Source organism: Polistes dominula, unplaced genomic scaffold (genome assembly GCF_049000335.1).
Source record: "Polistes dominula isolate Pdom_NZ unplaced genomic scaffold, Pdom_raw_medaka contig_24, whole genome shotgun sequence".
Classification (NCBI taxonomy): domain Eukaryota; kingdom Metazoa; phylum Arthropoda; class Insecta; order Hymenoptera; family Vespidae; genus Polistes; species Polistes dominula.
The window spans coordinates 698,595-718,303 of NW_028301150.1; the positions used below are offsets into that span (position 1 = coordinate 698,595).

General features: G+C 34.4%; 1 protein-coding gene across 1 annotated transcript in view; it reads right to left on the reverse strand.

Annotated features, from left to right (window-relative positions):
- The window catches only part of cpx (synaptic transmission protein complexin), a 228,394-nt gene extending 214,894 nt beyond the window's left edge, over nucleotides 1-13,500 (reverse strand). Inside the window, exons 1-2 of the mRNA XM_015326261.2 lie at nucleotides 13,360-13,500; nucleotides 12,298-12,459 (exon numbers count right to left, since the gene is read on the reverse strand). The gene's annotated coding sequence lies outside the window, so the exon portion shown is untranslated. The remainder of the gene's footprint in view (nucleotides 1-12,297; nucleotides 12,460-13,359) is intronic.
- Between the last annotated feature and the right edge of the window lie 6,209 nt (nucleotides 13,501-19,709).

Consider the following 19,709-nt stretch of genomic DNA (forward strand, 5'->3'; position numbering starts at 1 on the left):
TTACTTACTACGTTTTTACTTACTTTACTTATCCGTGGCTTGAATTTTTCTTTTCTTAAATAAGATTTTTCTTTCTTTTGTAATCCAGACGATACACGTTATATACCAGGTGTAACATTTTTAATCATTATTTTAAAATAAATGTATTATCATGATCTTTTTAAAAATATCAAATAATAACAATGAAATTTTAATTGAATTATTATTATTATTATTAATTAAATTCAATGATTATATTGAATCGTCAAAATTTCTTCTGTATCCCAGAGAAAGGTGATAAATTTTGAATTATTCCAAACAATAATGATGCTATCGCATAACTATATTCGATCGGTATATATATTTACTCTTGAATTAAACATTAATTAAAATTTTCAATTAAACGTGTTACAAAATGAAATATCAAATTTGAAATCGAATTTTTTTTCTTTTTTTTTGCAAAATCATTTCAACCACTTACGAATCTTAAAATGACCAAAACTATTTCTGCGATATCTCCAATAATTAAATTCGATCAAATGCCATGCATGCATATCCACATACATACACATATATACTCGTTCGATTCGCTAAATATTGGAATAAAAAAAAAACACACACAGAAGAAGGGAGAAGGGCTTGATAGAGATAAAAAAAAAAAAAAAAAAAATAGAAAAAAAAACCTAGAAAGTGTACGCGCGAGAACATATTATAATTTTCTTTTATAAAATCAGTTTCCCGCGGTACAATCGATATTCCGCGCGCATGTGCGCGTCACCCGTTATATTACATGAGGCTTGGCAAGAAGGGATGAGTGTATATGTACACGTATGTTATATTCCTTGCTCACATCCATGTTTCCTATGTGTTTCCATTAAAGCAGAAAGGTGAACGCAGAGAAACGTTGACGTAGAAAGGATCATCGGCGAACCATATGTGTGGGGGGAGATGGAGAAGGGGGGAGGGAGGTCTGTCTTGCATTCAGTGACAATTTCATGTTTCATACATACATTTATACATATACATATTCGACATGTGTGTTTCCGATTCTCGAGAAACCAACACGTTTGTAAAGTCATGTATTTCAGTATGCAAGTGAAGTAGTAACGAATATATACTTGTGTGTGTGTATGTGTAATGTAGTAGGTTAACCCGGATAGTTATTTACCGTTTCGCGAATGAATCGTAGGGTTAGGACTGTTGCAATTTACTTGGCTGCACATGCACATGCCCATCCTTGCAATCTGTATATAGTAAGCTTACATTAGCCGATACCTAACGTCACATTGCATTCGTATCTTGCAGTTTCGAAGACTACTCGGCGAGAAAAAACGACACGCAAATCTCAAAAACAACAAAAAGAAAAAAAGAGAAGAAAAAATCTGTCGTTCTTTTCTTTGGTGGATTTGTACAACGGATGATGAAGGTCCGGATACCGTTAGTGGCATGTTATATATATTCGTATGATGTATGGAGGAAAAGAAAAGAAAAAAAAAGTCTAGTAAATCTAGTAAAAAGTAAAGTAAAGTAAAGAAATATAAAGTATAAAGTAATACCAGGTAATGGATTATTTGCAAGAAAGAAACATTTTGCAAAATTTGCCTCTTAGGTATAAATCGGAGAACCCACCCCTTGGAAATAAATATCTGGTGTATACTTATTACACTTGTGCAACTGTATTACACGTGGTTTGCCATGAACGAATAATATCGTTTGAATGAACATAGGTGTGTCGGGTTTTCAAACTTACGTGTGTTCGAACGCTTTAAAACGAGGAATAAATGTTGAACAAAGTAGAAAGAGAAAAGGGAAAAGAAGTATGTGAAAAATGATACCATTTGCAACCTCAAAAATGTCTGAGACCGCTGTCGTACCATGGTGTACACCTACATCACGCACCATTGCTCCAACAACAACTCAACGTTGAGGACTATGATTTATTTGGGCTGTACTGGTTAAGGGAAGAAAACTTTTCAGTGACTTAGTATCTGAACAAATATATATATATACATCTATCACTGTTCTGCTTATTTTCAGTAATGGGTTTGGGCTTTCCCCGTGCCCCCTACCCTCGATGGGTGAAACCTTTTCGCGAACATACTTTTCGTTAACGGCAACTTCTAATTTCGCTTGGCCGACTTTTAAAGTTCCAAGTCAAGAATCGGATATTTACTATTCTATTTCTTTTAAACGATAATTATATATTTATAAGTAACATTTCGTCATATTATGGTTTAATTATTTTGATTGATCTCTATAAAAAAAAATGAGTATGTAAATGTTACAAAAAAAAAAATTGTCAATCTTGTTATTTTATTTGATTAGCTTCACGAATTTTCAAGGAGTTCGTTTCTTCGAAGAAAGCTCGATATCGTTTAAAAGAAGTCCTAACCATTGGCTGTTAACAAATTGGCATCGTCAACAAGAATTGCAAAATAAAATAATAATTTTTTGTTCTCTTACTTTTTATTATCTTTACGATAGCACATCGAACGCAAATTAGCGTATAATAGGATTCTCAGAGTGAGAGAGAGAGAGAGAGAGGGTTTGGTGATAATATTTGTAAGACTTCTAAGTAATATAGGTCAGCCATCAAAAATTTAGCTCAGGGAATGCCGATAATCTGACCGAAACGAACTCTAATCTTTTGTTGCCACCAACTTTTTCCAACCCAAACGACGTCTACACTTTCCTTCCTTCGTAATATACCATCAAGTAAAAGTAGAAGAAGTAGAAGAAGAAGAAGAAGAAAAAAAAAAAGAAAGAAGAAAAGGATGATGAGGAAAAAGCTCGTAAGCCTTCATTACTTTGCCGTTGCCTATGACGTTAAGTCTTTGAATCCCCTCTTCCAACGATTCTCCATACTCCCAATTCAACCACCTTAAGGCATGAAAAAGAAGTGGGGCTGTAAGTTGGTATATGACTAGTAGTTGTATACGTGTGACGTAAAAATACGTCTTGTTAAGTTTACAAGAGCTTTTTATATTTTCCATGACGCGACATATCATAAAAAATTATTATCTCTTTCTCTCACACACACACATATGCATACACTCTCTCTCTTTCTCTCTTTTGAAATGACAATGTAAAACAGTAAAGTAATTTATATTTCGAATCGAAACACGATTAATTACCAAACGAAATACCTGCCATCGGTTTACCGTGAAAATCTGGGTCAAATCATTTTCGCTTAATCACTTTAAATAGTAACAATGATAATAATAATAATAATAATGATAATAATAATAATAATTATAAACTATCTAGTCGTACGATTCTATCAAACTATAAGTTGTGGTTCCTTCGAAATAAACAAGGTAACAATTCTATCCTATAAGATGATAGATAATTTAGAAAATGATAATTATTGAGAATGGGGGAGTATCGGTAAGCGTGTTAAGGAAATGTTTGGTAGAAAATAACTTTCAATAGATTGTATCGACGTATTCATCGATCCAAACCTAAGACCACCCAAAGTTTCAAATGAGGAATATTCAACGAGGTTTCTCTCTCTAAGCATCAATAGAAAGGGGATAAGATTAGCTTCGAAGATATACGAAGCTGCTGTTTCGTGTGGTTTTCTTATTCGAAAGGTCACGAAATTTCTTAAATCCAATTATCCCCACTTGACTATAACTATTAGTAGAAAAAACAATTCTTTTTCAAACAATATATAATTATTCGTCAAATTAAAAGATAAATATTCTCTCTAATCAGATTTCATAGAAATTTTCTATGAAAATAAATTTCAAATAAAATATTCATTAAATTGATCATAACTTGAAGTTTGACTTTTGATATCTTTGAAGTAGATGTATATTAAAAAAAAAAAACGGTCACTTATATTTCAGGTGACGTTGCTTAGAAAAATAGTCCTGCCGGATAAACGTCGACTTGGAAAAGCTTTAGGAAAAATACGGACTACCACCTTCTTGTGAATGGTATCGAATAAGACAGCGAACATATACCTACACTCATACATAAACACAGACACAAATACATCCACATACCTTCCTAAGGTGGTGGTGGTGGTGGTGGTAGTGGTTCTGACGAAGTTTTCAATTCGTTCCCTTGGGGTATATGAAAGATAGGAATTTTACGAAGCTCACCGAATTTTCTGCCGTACTATATTTTCCCCCCGTACGGGTTTTATATGCGAGCAAGTAGGGTAGTAAGCATTGCATCGAAGATTCGATCCCAACCCTTAATCGGAAGTCACCGGAAATAACGAGTTCCTTACGAACCACCAAAATATTGATTGATCTCCCCTCCTCCCCCCCCCCCCGCCCCGATTCGTTCGATCATCATCCTATTTTCTTTCCAACTCTAAGCATTTTTTCTTTTTCTTTTTTTATCGATCAGAAGACAAACTTTGTCTCCTATGATTCACGATGGAAGTAAGAAAGACGTTTTTTGTTTTCTTTAGACAATTTTTTTCAATGGACGACGCGTATCGTGTATCGTGGATTATTACAAACATATATTGTCGTATATCACGTGTCGCAAAAAAAGAATATGATCGATCGATCGGACAAAAAAATTGTGAAAAGAAATTTTCTTCTTCTTCAAGATTTCTTCACTAACTTTCTATATATATATATCTTAATATATATAAATTATGTGTCAAGTTGTTTGTCCACTGATAACTGTAAAACTACTCAACCAATCTTAATGAAATTTTTTTTATTTTGTATAATTTTTTCCAACTTAAAATATAATAGGATAGGTTTTTATCGCGATTATTTTCTTATTTTTTTATTGCTAATTTAATAATTTATTATCAAGAGGTTATCTAAGTACCTAGCTTCTTTAAGCATTCAATAGATGATGTGCTGTATTATAATTCAATTATTTCGATAGATTCACGTCATATTATTTTGTATCGGACTGATTGTGAGCCACAGCAACGCGTGGCGGGGCACCCCTAGTATAATATAGAAATATATATATAAATATATATGTTATTTAATCGTATCTAGTATTAGAAGGCTTTTATTGTATCATAATCTCACGATCTAGTATGACAAGTCTCAACCTTGGATGTGACGATCAAGAAAAGATAAAAATATCAAATGTTCAAATTGTGATAGAAAAGTAACATATGTATATAAGAATAGATATGATAAGATGGAAAAATAGATGATTGAAAAGATGAAACATTTCAAATAGAGACAAATATTCTTTATCTATCTATTCTAAAAGAAATGATGAAAAAAAATAGAAATAGAAAAAGAAAAATAGTCGAAAACTCTAACATGTTCGATCACGAAACGAAGTCATTGGTTTGGCACGTGCCTCACGAATTTGACGAAAACTCAACTACGTGTCCTTTTTATCTATCCACGATCTCTATGATTTTTACTTGAAATTTTATCTTTAACCTTGCACATATATACATGTGTATATGTGACTGTAGAAGTCTCTATTTCTTTCACTCATTCTTTTATGAATTTTTATAGATCTGACTTTGCCTATTTCAAAAATGAAAATTCCACGTATCACAATACTTTGTCTCATGTGTTGTCCTATTTTTCTTTTTTTTGTTATTTCTTTTATTTTTCTAGAAAAAAAAAACACACAGTTTTCTTTTTCTTTCGCGTTGAATCGAAAAAAATACATTTCGCGAATTGTAAATGGACCGATAAAAGGATTACGACGAGGAGTCAATGGGTGAGAGGACAATCGAGTTCGAATTTCTTTCCTTTCTTTTTTTTATTTCCTATTTTGTTTTTTTTTTGTTCTTTTTATCCTATCGAAGAACGAATACTATTCGCGAAAATAAAAAGACGATATATATAAGAGCACGAACCTTCGGAAATGTCGTTTTACAAATTAACTTTCTAGCACCCCGGTTTGATCCACGGTATTCGTATAACGAAAAAGGACTAAAGTTTAACGCTCGAAACGAATTTACGACAATCCTTATTTCCTTCCTTCCTTCCTTCCTTCCTCCCTTCCTCCCTTCCTATTTTCATTCCTTCTTTCTCTTTCTCTCTTTCTTTTTTTATCTTCGAAGCTTAGGAAGAATTCCTGACTATCTTTTAATTCCAAGTTACCCTTTCATTCCGAAGTGTTTTATTTTTTTCTTTCAGCATTTCGCCATTAGATTTTCTCTCTTTCTCTACGTGATAAAACAAAAAAAAACAATAATAATAATAATAATAATAAAAAAAGAGTGAATAATTGACGGTGTCGACAATAAGCCTTCGACAATCGAATTTCCATTCGATAAAATTCTCTCTTTCTATTTTTCCTATCCTCTTTTTCTTCTCCTCCTAGCGATAAATAAAAAATAAAAACTTGAACCTTCGATATTCGCAGATATCTCGATGTGAGAAAGAAACAAAGTAAAACTGACAAATAAAAAGAAGAAAAAAAATAGTAACTGACGAAAATAAAGAAAATAATAATAGAGACAGTCAGGTAAAAAAAGAAATTTCAAGGTGGAAGATCGATGTAATAAAAACAAGTTACGAGTTTTTTTTTTTTCGATATGTACGTGTTCACGACCCTCCTCCTCCTCCTCCTCCTTCTCACCCGTTCCACCCTCTCACCCTTTTTTTTTCTTTCGATTGTTCGCTTAGAAACCACCTTTTTCTTTTCTCAAACACTCTAAGAGAACCGGCTATAATTTTACTCGTCTTCCACACTTATTTTTCCTGTCCTACCTTCACGTCCGACTCCGGTCAAATTATCGTCGAGCCTCCTCCTCCTCCTCCTCCTCCTCCTCTTCCTCCGACTCCTCCTCCGACTCCTCCTATCTCAAAAGCCCTTTTCCAAAATTACTTACGACCTCACGTTAACCGTAAGTCTCTACAACTCGAAATTACTTCCCCTTTCGAGAGAATGAGAAAAGAAAGAATAAAAGAGAAAGAATATTAGGTATGCACGCTTTCGAATTCGTTAAAGGGAACGAAGGATAGCATAAGAACCATCTCTTCCTTCCTTTTCCTTTTCCCTTTTTTTCTTTTTTTTCTTTTTTTGTATTCCTCTCTCACTTTCCCACATTCTCTTTTTCCCTTCATTCACCTACAAAATTTACAGAAAAATTTCTCTTTCGCAAAAATTATTACCACCGAGTGAGTAGCAATCACTCGTTAAAACGTGACATTTTCACGAGCTTCGATTATTCTTTTCTCTTCCTCCTCCCCCTAATCCCCTTTTTTCTTATTTTAACTTTGATCCCTCTATTCAAATTAATTTCAAAATTATTTATCTATATATATACATTGTAATGTACGTGTATTGACAATTCGATGCATTTTTTTGTTGTTGTTTCGTTTAACGCAAATTTCGTTACGTTTTTTTTTTATTATGTTCTCTGTGAAAACGATTTGTTTAAAAAAAAAAAAAAAAAATAACAATAAAATAAATCAAATATATATCTGGCAAATATTAATTTTAATTGTATTTTTTTTTTTATTCTTTACAAAGGTTACCCGCGAATAAGGGAAACGAAAATCGAAAAAATCGACTCAAATTTGATGCTCGTTTTTTTTTTTTTTTATCAACTATACAATTCTTTCATTTTCTCTCTCTCTCTCTCTCTCTCTCTCTCTCTCTCTCTCGTTATTTATGAAAAAGCAGATGGTTTATTTTTAATCGAATTCCCGTTGATATAACCAATGCAAAAGCTTTTGATTTCTAGTTGTTTAATCATAGCACGCGACCGATGAAGCGAATCTCATCGATTCGAACGGTTTTACCATTACCCTTTTAGGTTATATTAAGGTCTCCACCTCTTCCTCCCCCTCCCCTTCCTCCTCCTCCTCCTCCTCCTCCTCCTCCTCTCGCCGTTACGTTGTCCAGTTTTATCTGACCAATTTTTAACGCTTTCATCATAAAACAAACATCAATCTCTTCGATGAATTGCAATGACCTATAATACTTTTGTAAATGTAAACGAAGAACAGTCAAACATTTTATTATAGTGATTCGCGAAATAACCCACCACCTCCACCAATCTCCTCCCTTTATTCGTTCTATATTCTACTATCATCTTCATGTGTATGTGTGGATGTGTGTATGCGTTTTCTATTCTTCTCAATTCGAAAAAGTCTCGACTATAGTTAACAAACGTGACCTGAAAAGTGACTTTGGTCACACCCCTGGTTTTACCCTAGGATACATTGTTGTTCGATCGTTGCTTAGTCAACTCGATTCTAACAATTCTGCTCCGTCATCGAACAAGATAGTGAAAGAAAATTGGAACTTGTTTAAAGGTGATATTTGAGAATCATTAATCCTCAGATTATTTCTAATATTTCATACTATTGTTAGTTTAAATACGATTTGTTAGGTTCTATTATTTACCAGTTTTTATTTGGTTTGTTTTTACACTGATTGTGAGTGGAGATAATTACTTTTTCTTTCCGAACAGTTTAATAACTTTATTCTTACTTCTCTTTTATTACTCGTTATTTTGCACCAATAATAATGCATGCAGCGTAACGAACATAAACGCTATGAGAAACCCAGATTGACGTCAGGTGCAACGTTAGGATGTTGTCCACAGCTTCTTCGGTTTCATGATTTCACCCATGGTTAAAATCAAGAAAGGGATAACCTTCTGCTGGGACTCGATCCTATGATAGTTAGTAGTCGTGATAAGATAGTGCATTGCTACCATCTGGGCAATATTACATTTTTTTTTTTTTTTGTAGGAAACGTATGATATTCGTTAATAGAAAAATATTTCTATTGTATGGGTAAACGTTATTAATACTACAAAAAAAAAATTAAATCTTTAGAACAAACTAATATATTAAATATATTTATCGAATGATGATAGTGCACGTCTGGACATTATCGCATTCCACTGACTCCCGTTGTGATACCCACCATTGTCAATGAAGTCACGTTTATCGATAATCAATATAGAGACGTCTAACATCCCCCATCAGATATGGCATAACTTAGTACAAATTATTGTTAATTCCTGTGCATGAACTCAGAGAGAGAGAGAGAGAGAGAGGGCAAGAGAATCAAAAGGCATACAGTGTAAAAGGCACACAGTATTTGTTATTTAACATTACAATTGATATTTAATATTATGAGTTTAATTTGATAATTAAAAAAAAAGAACCAAAAATTCACGTATATTCCAACAACAACAAAAAGTCCATTACAAGTAGGGATGATTGATAACCGTAAGAAGTATCGAAATCAAATAAAAACACTGTTGGAAGTAGGGTAAAAAAGAAGTTGCAGAAAAAAAAATGTCAATCGATCCTAATTGCCGTGGGAAATGGAGAAATAAAAAGAAGGTTTGTGTGTGTGTGTGTGTGAGAGAGAGAGAGAGAGAGAGGAAGAGGAAGGAAGGAAAGGGGAAGTTTTGGGGGATGTTCGCGAAACCGCTCGAACGAGGAAAGTTCGTAGGTCGTCGTTAGTGGTAACGGACAGCATTCGATCGTCCGTTTCTCGTCAAGCACGAAGTAGTAGTCAAAGTTTGTCATTCGTCAGCCCAGTCGTAACCTAACTCGGATTAAAAAAAGGAGGTTCGGAGATTTGGAGAATGAGAACGAATCGAATCACTCGATTAAAGCGACCCTACCAAATCCGTTTCTTCTGAAGAAAGAGAAGAAGAAGAAGAAGAAGAAAAGGTAGAAGTGGCCGTGGCCTCATCGAGTGAGTTCCTATTTTTAGTGTGATATACTTCAAACTGAAAGGTAACCGTGTCAAGCATATATACCGGGTCGTGATTAATTACGGAACAGATGAATATTCCTGCTCAACGCCCTTTCTTTTTTTTTTTTTTAAACGATTTTATCCACGCTTATGACAAATGTATATTTAAAAATTCAATCAAATGTACGTAGTACTGAAATATATTTTTATTTTATATATATATATTGACGAATTTATAATATATTTAAATCTATACACAAATTCCCATTTGAAATTTATTGGAACGAAACGAAAGGAGTAACTCTCTGATTGAATTATTATCCTAGGCAAAAGACATATATATATTATTTTATATATATATTTTTTGGATATGTATATATATATATAATATATGACGCAACGAATTTAAGGCAAGGATTTATCGACACTTCGACCGAAAGAGGATCTTGGAAAAGAGCTACCTACGATCGACGATTCCATTCTGGTAATACGATCGAGTTACGAAAAACGAGCTTGGTCTCGATCTCTTGACATCTCAATTTTCGAAGATACGCGTAAGAGAGGACCCAATAAGAATGCAAGAGGAAACGTTTTATTATGAAATTTTTTTAATAAATATATATATATATATGTATTATAATATATTTACAGATAATCTCGTCATAACTACGAAATGTACAGAAATCCAGAAAACGCGAGTAATGGAGGATAATAATAATAATAATAATAATAGAAATTTGCCTTATCAACGTTTTTACCTTGAATTTTTATTTTTTTTTTGTTCTATTCAAGAAAATCGATCTTAAAGCGCGTTGGCTTAAGTTCAAAGCAAGTTTCGAATTATTCGCGTCAAATACGAAATGAAATACGAGTTTAATCACTGTTTTCGTGCGCGCTTAGAAAACTTTGGAAAACTCGATTTCCACCGTCCGTCAGACGACTACTGTCCTTCCTCTTCCTTCTCTCTCTCTCTCTCTCTCTCTCTCTCACATAGGAAAAGAGATTAAATCTTGATGGCACGCGGGAGAGTTTAAACCTTCCGCTGTTTCTTCGAATCACGATTCTTCCGATAAATCTTCTTGAATAAGAAACTCTACATCCAAACGAAAACGGCTACGAATAATAATGAAAATAATTTCAAAATGTTCTCAACTATTTTATAAAATTGCAACATCTTATTACATTTACTTTAACCTATGTATAATACATAATTTATGAACAATTGTTGCAAACTTAAAATAACATTTGAAACATCCAATTTAATCTTTGCAAATAAACGTGATAAGAAATATTTAACAATTTTCAAACACAATATTAATAATAAAAATAATAATAATATGAAATACGTGATACTAAATGAATTTTCATCGTGTAAAATTTCTACGTAGAAATATATACATATACATATATATACATCCTCCTATGGATCGCGGTTTTTCCAAAAGTTTCTACACAAGTTTCCGGTAACGTTAAAGTTCGTTGAGAAGAATGAACGTCTCACGCCCGAGGGAAAATTTTACGAAGGGTGAAGAGAAAGAGAGAAAGAAAGAGAAAGAGAGTACGTTGACCGGTAGCCGTTATCGTTATTATACTTGGTCGTACGTCATTAGCAAACTTCTATTAAAAATTGTTCTCGCTATCGCGTTTTCTTTTTCTCTGGGAGTTCACTTATAGGAAAAGATCACGTACGATCTCTCAACTTTAAAAGAAACCTATATATATATATATATACATTTAAAGGTCTTCCTGATGACTTTAAAACTAGAAATAGTAGGAATACATAAAAGGAAGATCATGAAGAAGAGGAAATAATATTTCTAGTGCTTCAATATCCTATATATCTGTCCCTTTTCTTATTCTATCGCAATTTCTTGAGAAAAAAAAAAAGAAAAAAAACTAGATTTCTTCCTTCCTCTCTGAGATAGATTTAAAATAAAAAAAAAAAAAAACAAGAGTTGCAACTGCTGTTAGGGAAATTGTTGGGCAAAAATCTCGCGATAACTTGGTTCAATTTGAAGGAAACAGAGATATAGATAGGAAAGTGAAGTGAAGTGAAGGGAATAGAAGGGTGAAGGGAAGAAGTCTGGCTTTACCACAGTGCGTTCGAAATCGATGACCGAGCGAGAGAAGGAAAGAGAGAGAGAAAGAGAGAGAGAACGAACGAGAGAGAGTGAGAGAGAGAGAGTGAGTGAGCGTTGCAACGAACGGCCTATCCCTCGCATTTTATCGAACAACCCACGGCATGTCGCACGTAAAGCTCTCACGAAGCGACACGAAAACGAGAGAGTCGGGAAATAGGCAACGTTGAAAACGTGCGAGAAGGATGCCACGAGTCTAGCCAACACGACGCACCCAACAGTAGACGACGACGTCGACGTCGACGACGACGACGACGACGACGACGCGACGCGCGCGCGTGTGCTTTTCAAAGTCTATGTAACCACCCCCTTCTTCTTCCTTCTCCTCCTCCTCCTCCTCCTACTACTACTACTACTACTACTTATTATCCATCAACCCTCTCACGGAGAATGATATTTTCTTCTTTAAGTGAAAACAAATAAAATATCGTCGAAATCTGTCGTTTGCTCGTTTGATGACTCACACGATTATGCGAATAAATACAATTGCTTTTTGTTAAACGTTCTTCTTCTTAAGAAGGAGGAATCTCGTTAAAATGCAATTGAAACTCACCTTTCGTTGCGATTGACGACTGTTGACGGATTCGCCGTTGGTGGTGGTCGAAGTGAGGACGATGACAAGAAGAAGAAGAAGACACGATGATGATGATGATGATGAAGAAGAAGAAGAAGATGTGTTGTTGTTGATGATATCTCGATGATCAAACTTTAAAAGCTGAATATTCTCGTCGTGCGTGAATATCTTTGTTTATATTCTTTTCTATTATTATTTTTTCTTTTCTTTTCTTTTCTTTTCTTTTCTTTTCTTTTCTTTTCTTATTTATTCAGTCTTTCTCACGAGACACGCTCGACTACGTCTCTCTCTCTCTTTCTCTCTCTTTCTTTCTCTCTTTATTTCTCTCTCTCTCGGTTACCGGTAAAATAATACGATCTTTTTCCTCGGCGAATATTATTTTTGTTCTCTCTCTCGCACGTGTGTGCGCGCGCGCGCAAACTTTTCCAAGAGATGGAAAGTAAGGTTAAGAAAAGGCACACAGGAATAAGAGTGTAATAGAATAAGAAGAAAATGAGAGAGATAAGAGAGAAAAGAGAGAGAGAGAGAGAGAGAGAGTTAGAGAAAGAGTTAGAGAAAGAAGAAAGAGAAAGAGAGAAGAAAGAAAGATAGAAAGATAGAAAGATAGATAGATAGATAGATAGATAGAAAGAAAGAAAGAAAGAAAGAAAGAGAGAGAGAAATTCGAAAGAACAAGTAGTCGCGTGCAATTGTCTATTTCGCGTGTATTATTCGTCTAGAAGATGCGTACGTGTATAGATATGTGTGTGTATGGGGTGTGCGTGTGTGGTGTTTCAATCGTTCGTACTTTTCTCTCTGTCTGACGTGACGTGACGTGACGTGGTCTGGTTGTGATGTGACGGTGGTGTGTATCTCTCCGTTATAGCGCGGAATAAAATCTTCTTAATGAATATCCCGATTAAATATCTCGATTGATTGTTTGATTATTTCGCGAAACAACGTCTATTATTATCTTGATCCGATAAAAATAACGTATAAAAAGAGTTATTTACTGTATTTCTCTCTTTCTCTTTCGGTATCGTAAGATGATACCCTGCGTACCAGAGATCGAAGTCTCGTGGCTAACGGTCGTGGACTGAGTGAACCCGAGTTCAGACTGAGCGGCGGAGTTGCCGTGCCGGCGACAATGGCGCCACGCAGCGGGGGGTGAACGAGTCAAGCGCCATCGATCCATCGAAGGTGGTATGAGGGGGCTGCTTTTCTACGCAACCCTGACGCCGCTCTCCTACCTTCTCTCTCTCTCTATCTATAGATATATATATATATACAAAACTAGACGTGCTGGGAGTAGGATTCGAGGAGTGACAGAGAAAAAGCCCTAAACATCGGATCAAACAGAGACAACGAATACGGAAGACACAGCCAGGAAAGGGAAAGAGAAAGAGAAAGAGGAGTAGTGGTGGGGGTGGCTTTGGTGCTCGGCTTCCACTGCCAACGGAACGTCGCCGGTCCATCGACGGGGTAAGGGATGAAGGGGGTGCAAAACCTCCTCTGCCCGAGAGCAGCGACGTCGAGTCGGATGAGGGCGGGGCGTTCTTTCCACCCCCTCCCACCTCCCACCACCTCCTCCTCTTTCTCCTTTTCCTCGTTTCTTTCTCTTTCTCTCTTTCCCATCTTCCTACACCCTCCCTCCTCCTCTTTTGCGCGTGCATACATTCGTCACTTGCCGTACGCGCGCCAATGTGTTTCTCTATGTATATCTATATATATATTTCTCTCCCCCCACTCAACTTTCTTTCCCTTTTTCTTGTTCTTTTTTTTTTATCTTTTTCTTCTTTTGCTCCCTCCGACCCTTTTACCTAATTTTAAACGATACCCGTTCATCGGTGACCCGTTTCTCCATGCATTTAACTCCACCGTGGTGGAATCGTTTGGTTTAGAAATTCGAACGAGCGAAAAGAGACGTGCCGAAATTCAGATGAGCTTACTTTTTTCACTCTCTCTCTCTCTCTCTCTCTTTCTCTCTTTTTATTTTCTTTTTCAATCAAACGATCGAGCAAACTTTCGATATCAAATAACTGACCATAGATATATATAAGGAAAAAGAAAATTTGTCCATAAATATGGAAATAAAAGGTAAGTGAAAATAATCTGGAAAAAAGAGAGAGAAAGAGAAAAAAAAAAAAAAGGAGAGAAGGATACGTGACGGCTCGAAAATCTATTGAAACGTGGCTTTTCTCAACCAGGAATCTCTCTCTCTCTCTCTCTCTCTCTCTCTCTCTCTCTCTTTTACTCTCTCGAGCTTTCAAGATGCGAAATTTTTAAAGGGTAGCTAACATTCGTCGCTTAAACTTATGCACGAACGTTTGTGAGAAAAGGGAAAAACGTTTTTGCGATTTCTGCTATTTCGAATAGAACACACACACACACACATACACACAAGAAAAAAAAGAAAAAAGAGAGAAGGGAATAAGAAGAAGAAGAAAAAGAAGAAGGTAAAAAATATATGGGTCAGGACGTTAACGAGGTTTTGATAGCACTCGCGTTGCGATGCCTACGATGAAGAACGAAGACGATTGGCTTTAATGGATTTCGGTTTGGTTTCGTCTTCAAAGAACAGAACGATATCTCATCTGTTCGCGAAATACTCTATCAAGGCACACCACCTCACACCCTTCCTTTATCTTTTTGAGAAGACCCAATTATTACAAAAGAGATTGGAGAAGAACAAGGGAAAAATTAATTTTCGTATTCTAAGAAATGTAAAAGAAAATGCAACGATAGAGAAAACATGCACAAGAATACAAACAAACGTTTACAATAGATCTAACAAAGTTAATAATATGAAGAATTGCACAGCACACAACGATATTAAAATGAAAATTGTATTAACAACAGTAGATTCTAATCGATACTTTTTTATCGTAATGGTTGTATTACGATGTAATAATAAATGCACTTGAAATTTGTCATTTTAGTTTCACATTAATTATGTTTAATTTTTAATGAGTTACGTATTAACACAGGTAACCCAAAATTTCATTTATATGATATGCAAGAATATGTAATATTCTTTAATAAAAAGCTTTAATATAAGAAAGCACGTTATGGCACCTGTTTTTTTTTTTTTTTTTTTTTTTTTTTTTTTAACAAAAACAAAAAACACTGGTTGTAATTAAGATGGAAGCAGATTTGTTGGTATAAGGGGAACTGGTTTTCGTCCGTGGTGTCAATCGATACACGTTACTACGTTCTACTCTAGGTTCCTTTAATTAAAAATCGTAATTTAACCTTATTACGTGGGTGATGTCTCGTCTACTACTACTACTCTTCGGTCTAACGTTGAAAGAGAATTTTCGCTCGAACACCTCTTCAAATTTACCACGTCGACGTTTTCTACGACGACCACCGAACGACCTTGTCTCATTCTCTTCTTTAGTCTTACAGATAAATTTACATCTAATCGATCTATCGAGATTTGCGTTAAACTCTTCCATGTAAATTTTACATCCAAAAGAAAGGAGGGGGGGGTATAAGAAGAGACCTCTTCTTCTTCTTCTTCTTCTTCTTCTTCTTCTTCTTCTTCTTCTTCTACTACTCAAAATTTTGAACAGAAAGTGTCATGAAATTTGTAAAGATCGTTTAATTTTTCAAACGTTAACTACAAACTTCGATGATTACAAGTTTTCGTATTACGAGATAAAAACGACCAAAAACTCTCTTTTATATCGTTTTACTTTGAATTAAATATTATAATTGATCATTCATATATTTACATTTTAATACTCGTATTTTCATTTTTTACCCGATGAGAACAAATTAAAATACACGTTTTATTCGATCAATACGAAGCCCTTTGTTTTAACGAGTTAATTATGAAGAAGAAAACAAATGTTTTCTTTTATTTTTCTTACGAGTTTAGAAAGAAAATTAAAAAAATAATAATAATAATAATAATTTAATTATAAATAACTATAATAATCAATAAAATAAAGTATGTACAGTATCACCGTATTGTCATAATAGGACACACGTTAGTTTAGAAATTATCTTAAGATTTATCTTAGGATCGTGCACGTGCTACCATGTCAAAACTTCCTCCTATTCCATTCTTGTACCACCACCACCACCATCATCCGACGAAGATCCCTGATCGGATATGATGAAAGTCAAATTTGTGTCAGCTGCTACCTCATCCTAACCTGGGTTATCGTAATTCAGCAAGTCCGATACATTCTCGATAGAATTTCCTTTTAGTCTAACAGTCCTTGCTGATTCCTACGATTCTATGGCTCCAATCCAAAAAACAAAAGTTGTACACACAAGCTTTAAAAAGAGAACAACCTTTAAAAAATGCAATACTTTTTCTTGTGTCTTGTAATTTCTTTCATCCCCCTTATGTTTTATTCTAACACATTACGAATTAATTAATCAAACATATCTCATTTTTTATTCATATATTACATTAAATAAAATAAGAAAATGTTTACACGATGGATATGAATTTTTTGTCGTTGTTGTTGTTGTTGTTATTGTTGTTGTATTGTTCTAATGAGAATCGGTTAATAGTTGTTTAACGAAACGTAAAATATAATTTGAACAAAATTTCCATAAATAATAATCATTTGTAGTTATTAGTTTAGCAATAAAAGAAACTTCTTTTGCAAAGATTGAGCATTAGATTAACCTCGTTCCACTTTCGCTACCGCGAGCAATAACGAAATGGTAAGAAAACATGCGAAGAAAAGAATTATTATTTATCTGATGAAGTAAATGAAAAAAAAAATACAAGAACAATACAAAAGTAAATATATGATAGGAGTGTTATGATTAACAGAACATATATAATAAAGAATTTTTCGAGATACTCAACGCTTTAATGTTTGATATTAAATATGGTGTAATATAATACAATAAATAAATATATTAGAAGAATAATTGGACTACGATTAAACAAAAAAAACAAAAAAAAGAAATGGTTTCACCAAATCTTTTGATTTCGTATGAGATGTTAAAAAATTACATAAGAAAGTGATAAAAAAAAAAAAAAGGAAAAATATTATTCCCTATTTTACTTTACAGTTCTTTACTTTTCATTGCATGGCCACTGTGATATCTCGCCAATATCCGACACATTACCATCGAAACTTTACGAGCGTCGAGAGACCATTTTCGCGAATCAAAAGAAGAATACGTTGGACTGATGGTGGTGTAGTGGTGATAGTAGTAGACCGCGAACTAATATAGGTCGATCTCTTTTCTCTGCTCGATAAATTACGATCATCTCTTTGATAAAACGATTGCAGTTATTTCTAACTGTTAACAGTGGGGAGTAGTAGTTGCAAATGCATCATTTGTAGATCTAAACGATTATTATATCAAATAAATTTCTTACAAAGGATAACAAATAATCGAATATTACGGAAGAAGATTAATTGAAAGATTGTTCATTTGAGATTATATTTCTATATTATACTAGGGGTGTGCCCCGTTGCTGTGGCTTATAATCAGTCCGATACACACGTCTTTAAGTAAACGAATTACCTTATATCGATTATAAATTAAGATATAAACTATTCTATCTTTCAAGTTGGATGAAATTGCACAGAGTGTGGAAAATTTTATTAAAATCGGTTCAATAGTTTAAGAGTCCATTGCGGACAAACAACGTGACACATAATTTAGATATATATTAAAAAGATATTTAAAAAAAGAAATAATTTTTTTCTCAATACTTTGAAGTTCCATCTGAAACATCAAAGATGATGAGAGAAAGGATCGAAGCTGTGTATATGTGTGTATGTGTGTGTGTGTATGTGGTCAAACAATTTTCTAGCCAATTTTACGAAAAAAAGGTAAGATAATAGATCGAATAATGGCACGCACGTCAGAAACAACTGGCCCTTTTCGCACGATTCCGTAAACAACATCGGTGAACATTGCTGGCGATCCGTTTGGAAGAACGGAAATTATGTAATTTCCTAGCATTCTCCGTGCATCGGCAAGCTTTGTCAGAGACAACCACTCTCGTCGCTTGTACATTCGCCATCGAATTCCTAATCGAATCAATAATTACGGGAATTCCTCGTGCAAGAAAGAGGAATGAGAGGAACAAGAGAGTAGAGAGAGAGAGAGAGAGAGAGATATCTCGCCATTGACACCTGCCGTTCTCCATCTCGCTATTGTGCAGCCAAACGTTTCCGGTCTTTCTCTCTGGTCGTATGGACCAACCGGAAATACGACATACACCGAACCAAACAGAGAAAGAGAAATATACAAAGACAAAGAAGACACTATCACAGCGAGTACTACGAGTTTTACTTACAATGCTAATTCGATACGAACTTCATTATTTAATGACCATTCTTTGCTATTTTCAATACATCAAATGACGTCAATTGCAAAACCGATAGGTATATGAAAATAATTAAATTTCAAAATCTAAAAAAATAATTCACACTTGTTTTTCTTTGGAAAAAATAAATCTGTGTACATCCGTCGCCGTATGATACGAGAAAATCTATGGATTCTAAGAAACACGTATTCACACTTGTATCTATTCTCCTAAAGGTTTCCTTGACTTTGGTGGAGAAAGAAGGGGAAAGAAGGGGAAAGAGGAGAGTAAGCGAGAAGGTGTTAGAAGTCGCATAGCCGAAGAAGCCGAAGTGGAGATTCGTGTAAGCGACATATTACTGCATTATCGTGTCTAGAGTTATGTACGTGTCGTGATAAGAATTTCAATAACCAAGAAAGTCGATTGCATTCGAGGCCATAAAACATCCAACGCCATAGATAGTAACGTTGCACGCATCTCGTTAAAACATCTCGTTATTCTCAATGCGAGATTCGTGTCGACATCGTTCCACTCTCTTTTCTTAATTATCAGTGGAAAAATAAAACTGCCTTCGGTCAATTTAATTGAGACTTAGTTTATTCATTCCTCACCTTCTTTGGGACGAATACGAAAAAGTCATTTTTCAATTAAATGATAATAAATTCGACGATGATCATGGAAATAAAAAAAAAATAAAATAAAACAACAACAACCAAGTGTATCATTTTTTACTTTCCCTTTTTTTTTTACAAATTCTCGTGTAACTTTTTCTAAAGATAACTTTCTCTTCCACCTAAACTATTATCAAAGAATTCGTGTCTATTAATCGTTACTTTGAAATCAACATAACATGATTTTTTGTTCTTCTAAAAGTGGGTCATCCATCCAATGTACTAACCGTAGCCCATCATCGTTGCTTGATTTTAAAAATTTGATCGGAACTAATAATCCAACGTATGTACACAGATTGATTTGCACAGAAGTACCGAGTGGTATAACGAAAAGACTACAACAAAAAAAAAAAAAAAAAGTAGAAAACAAAAAATATCATAAAAAATTCGTATGCTTTAATCCACAACCATGTTAAATTCTATAAGCCGTGGAAATGCACGTCGAG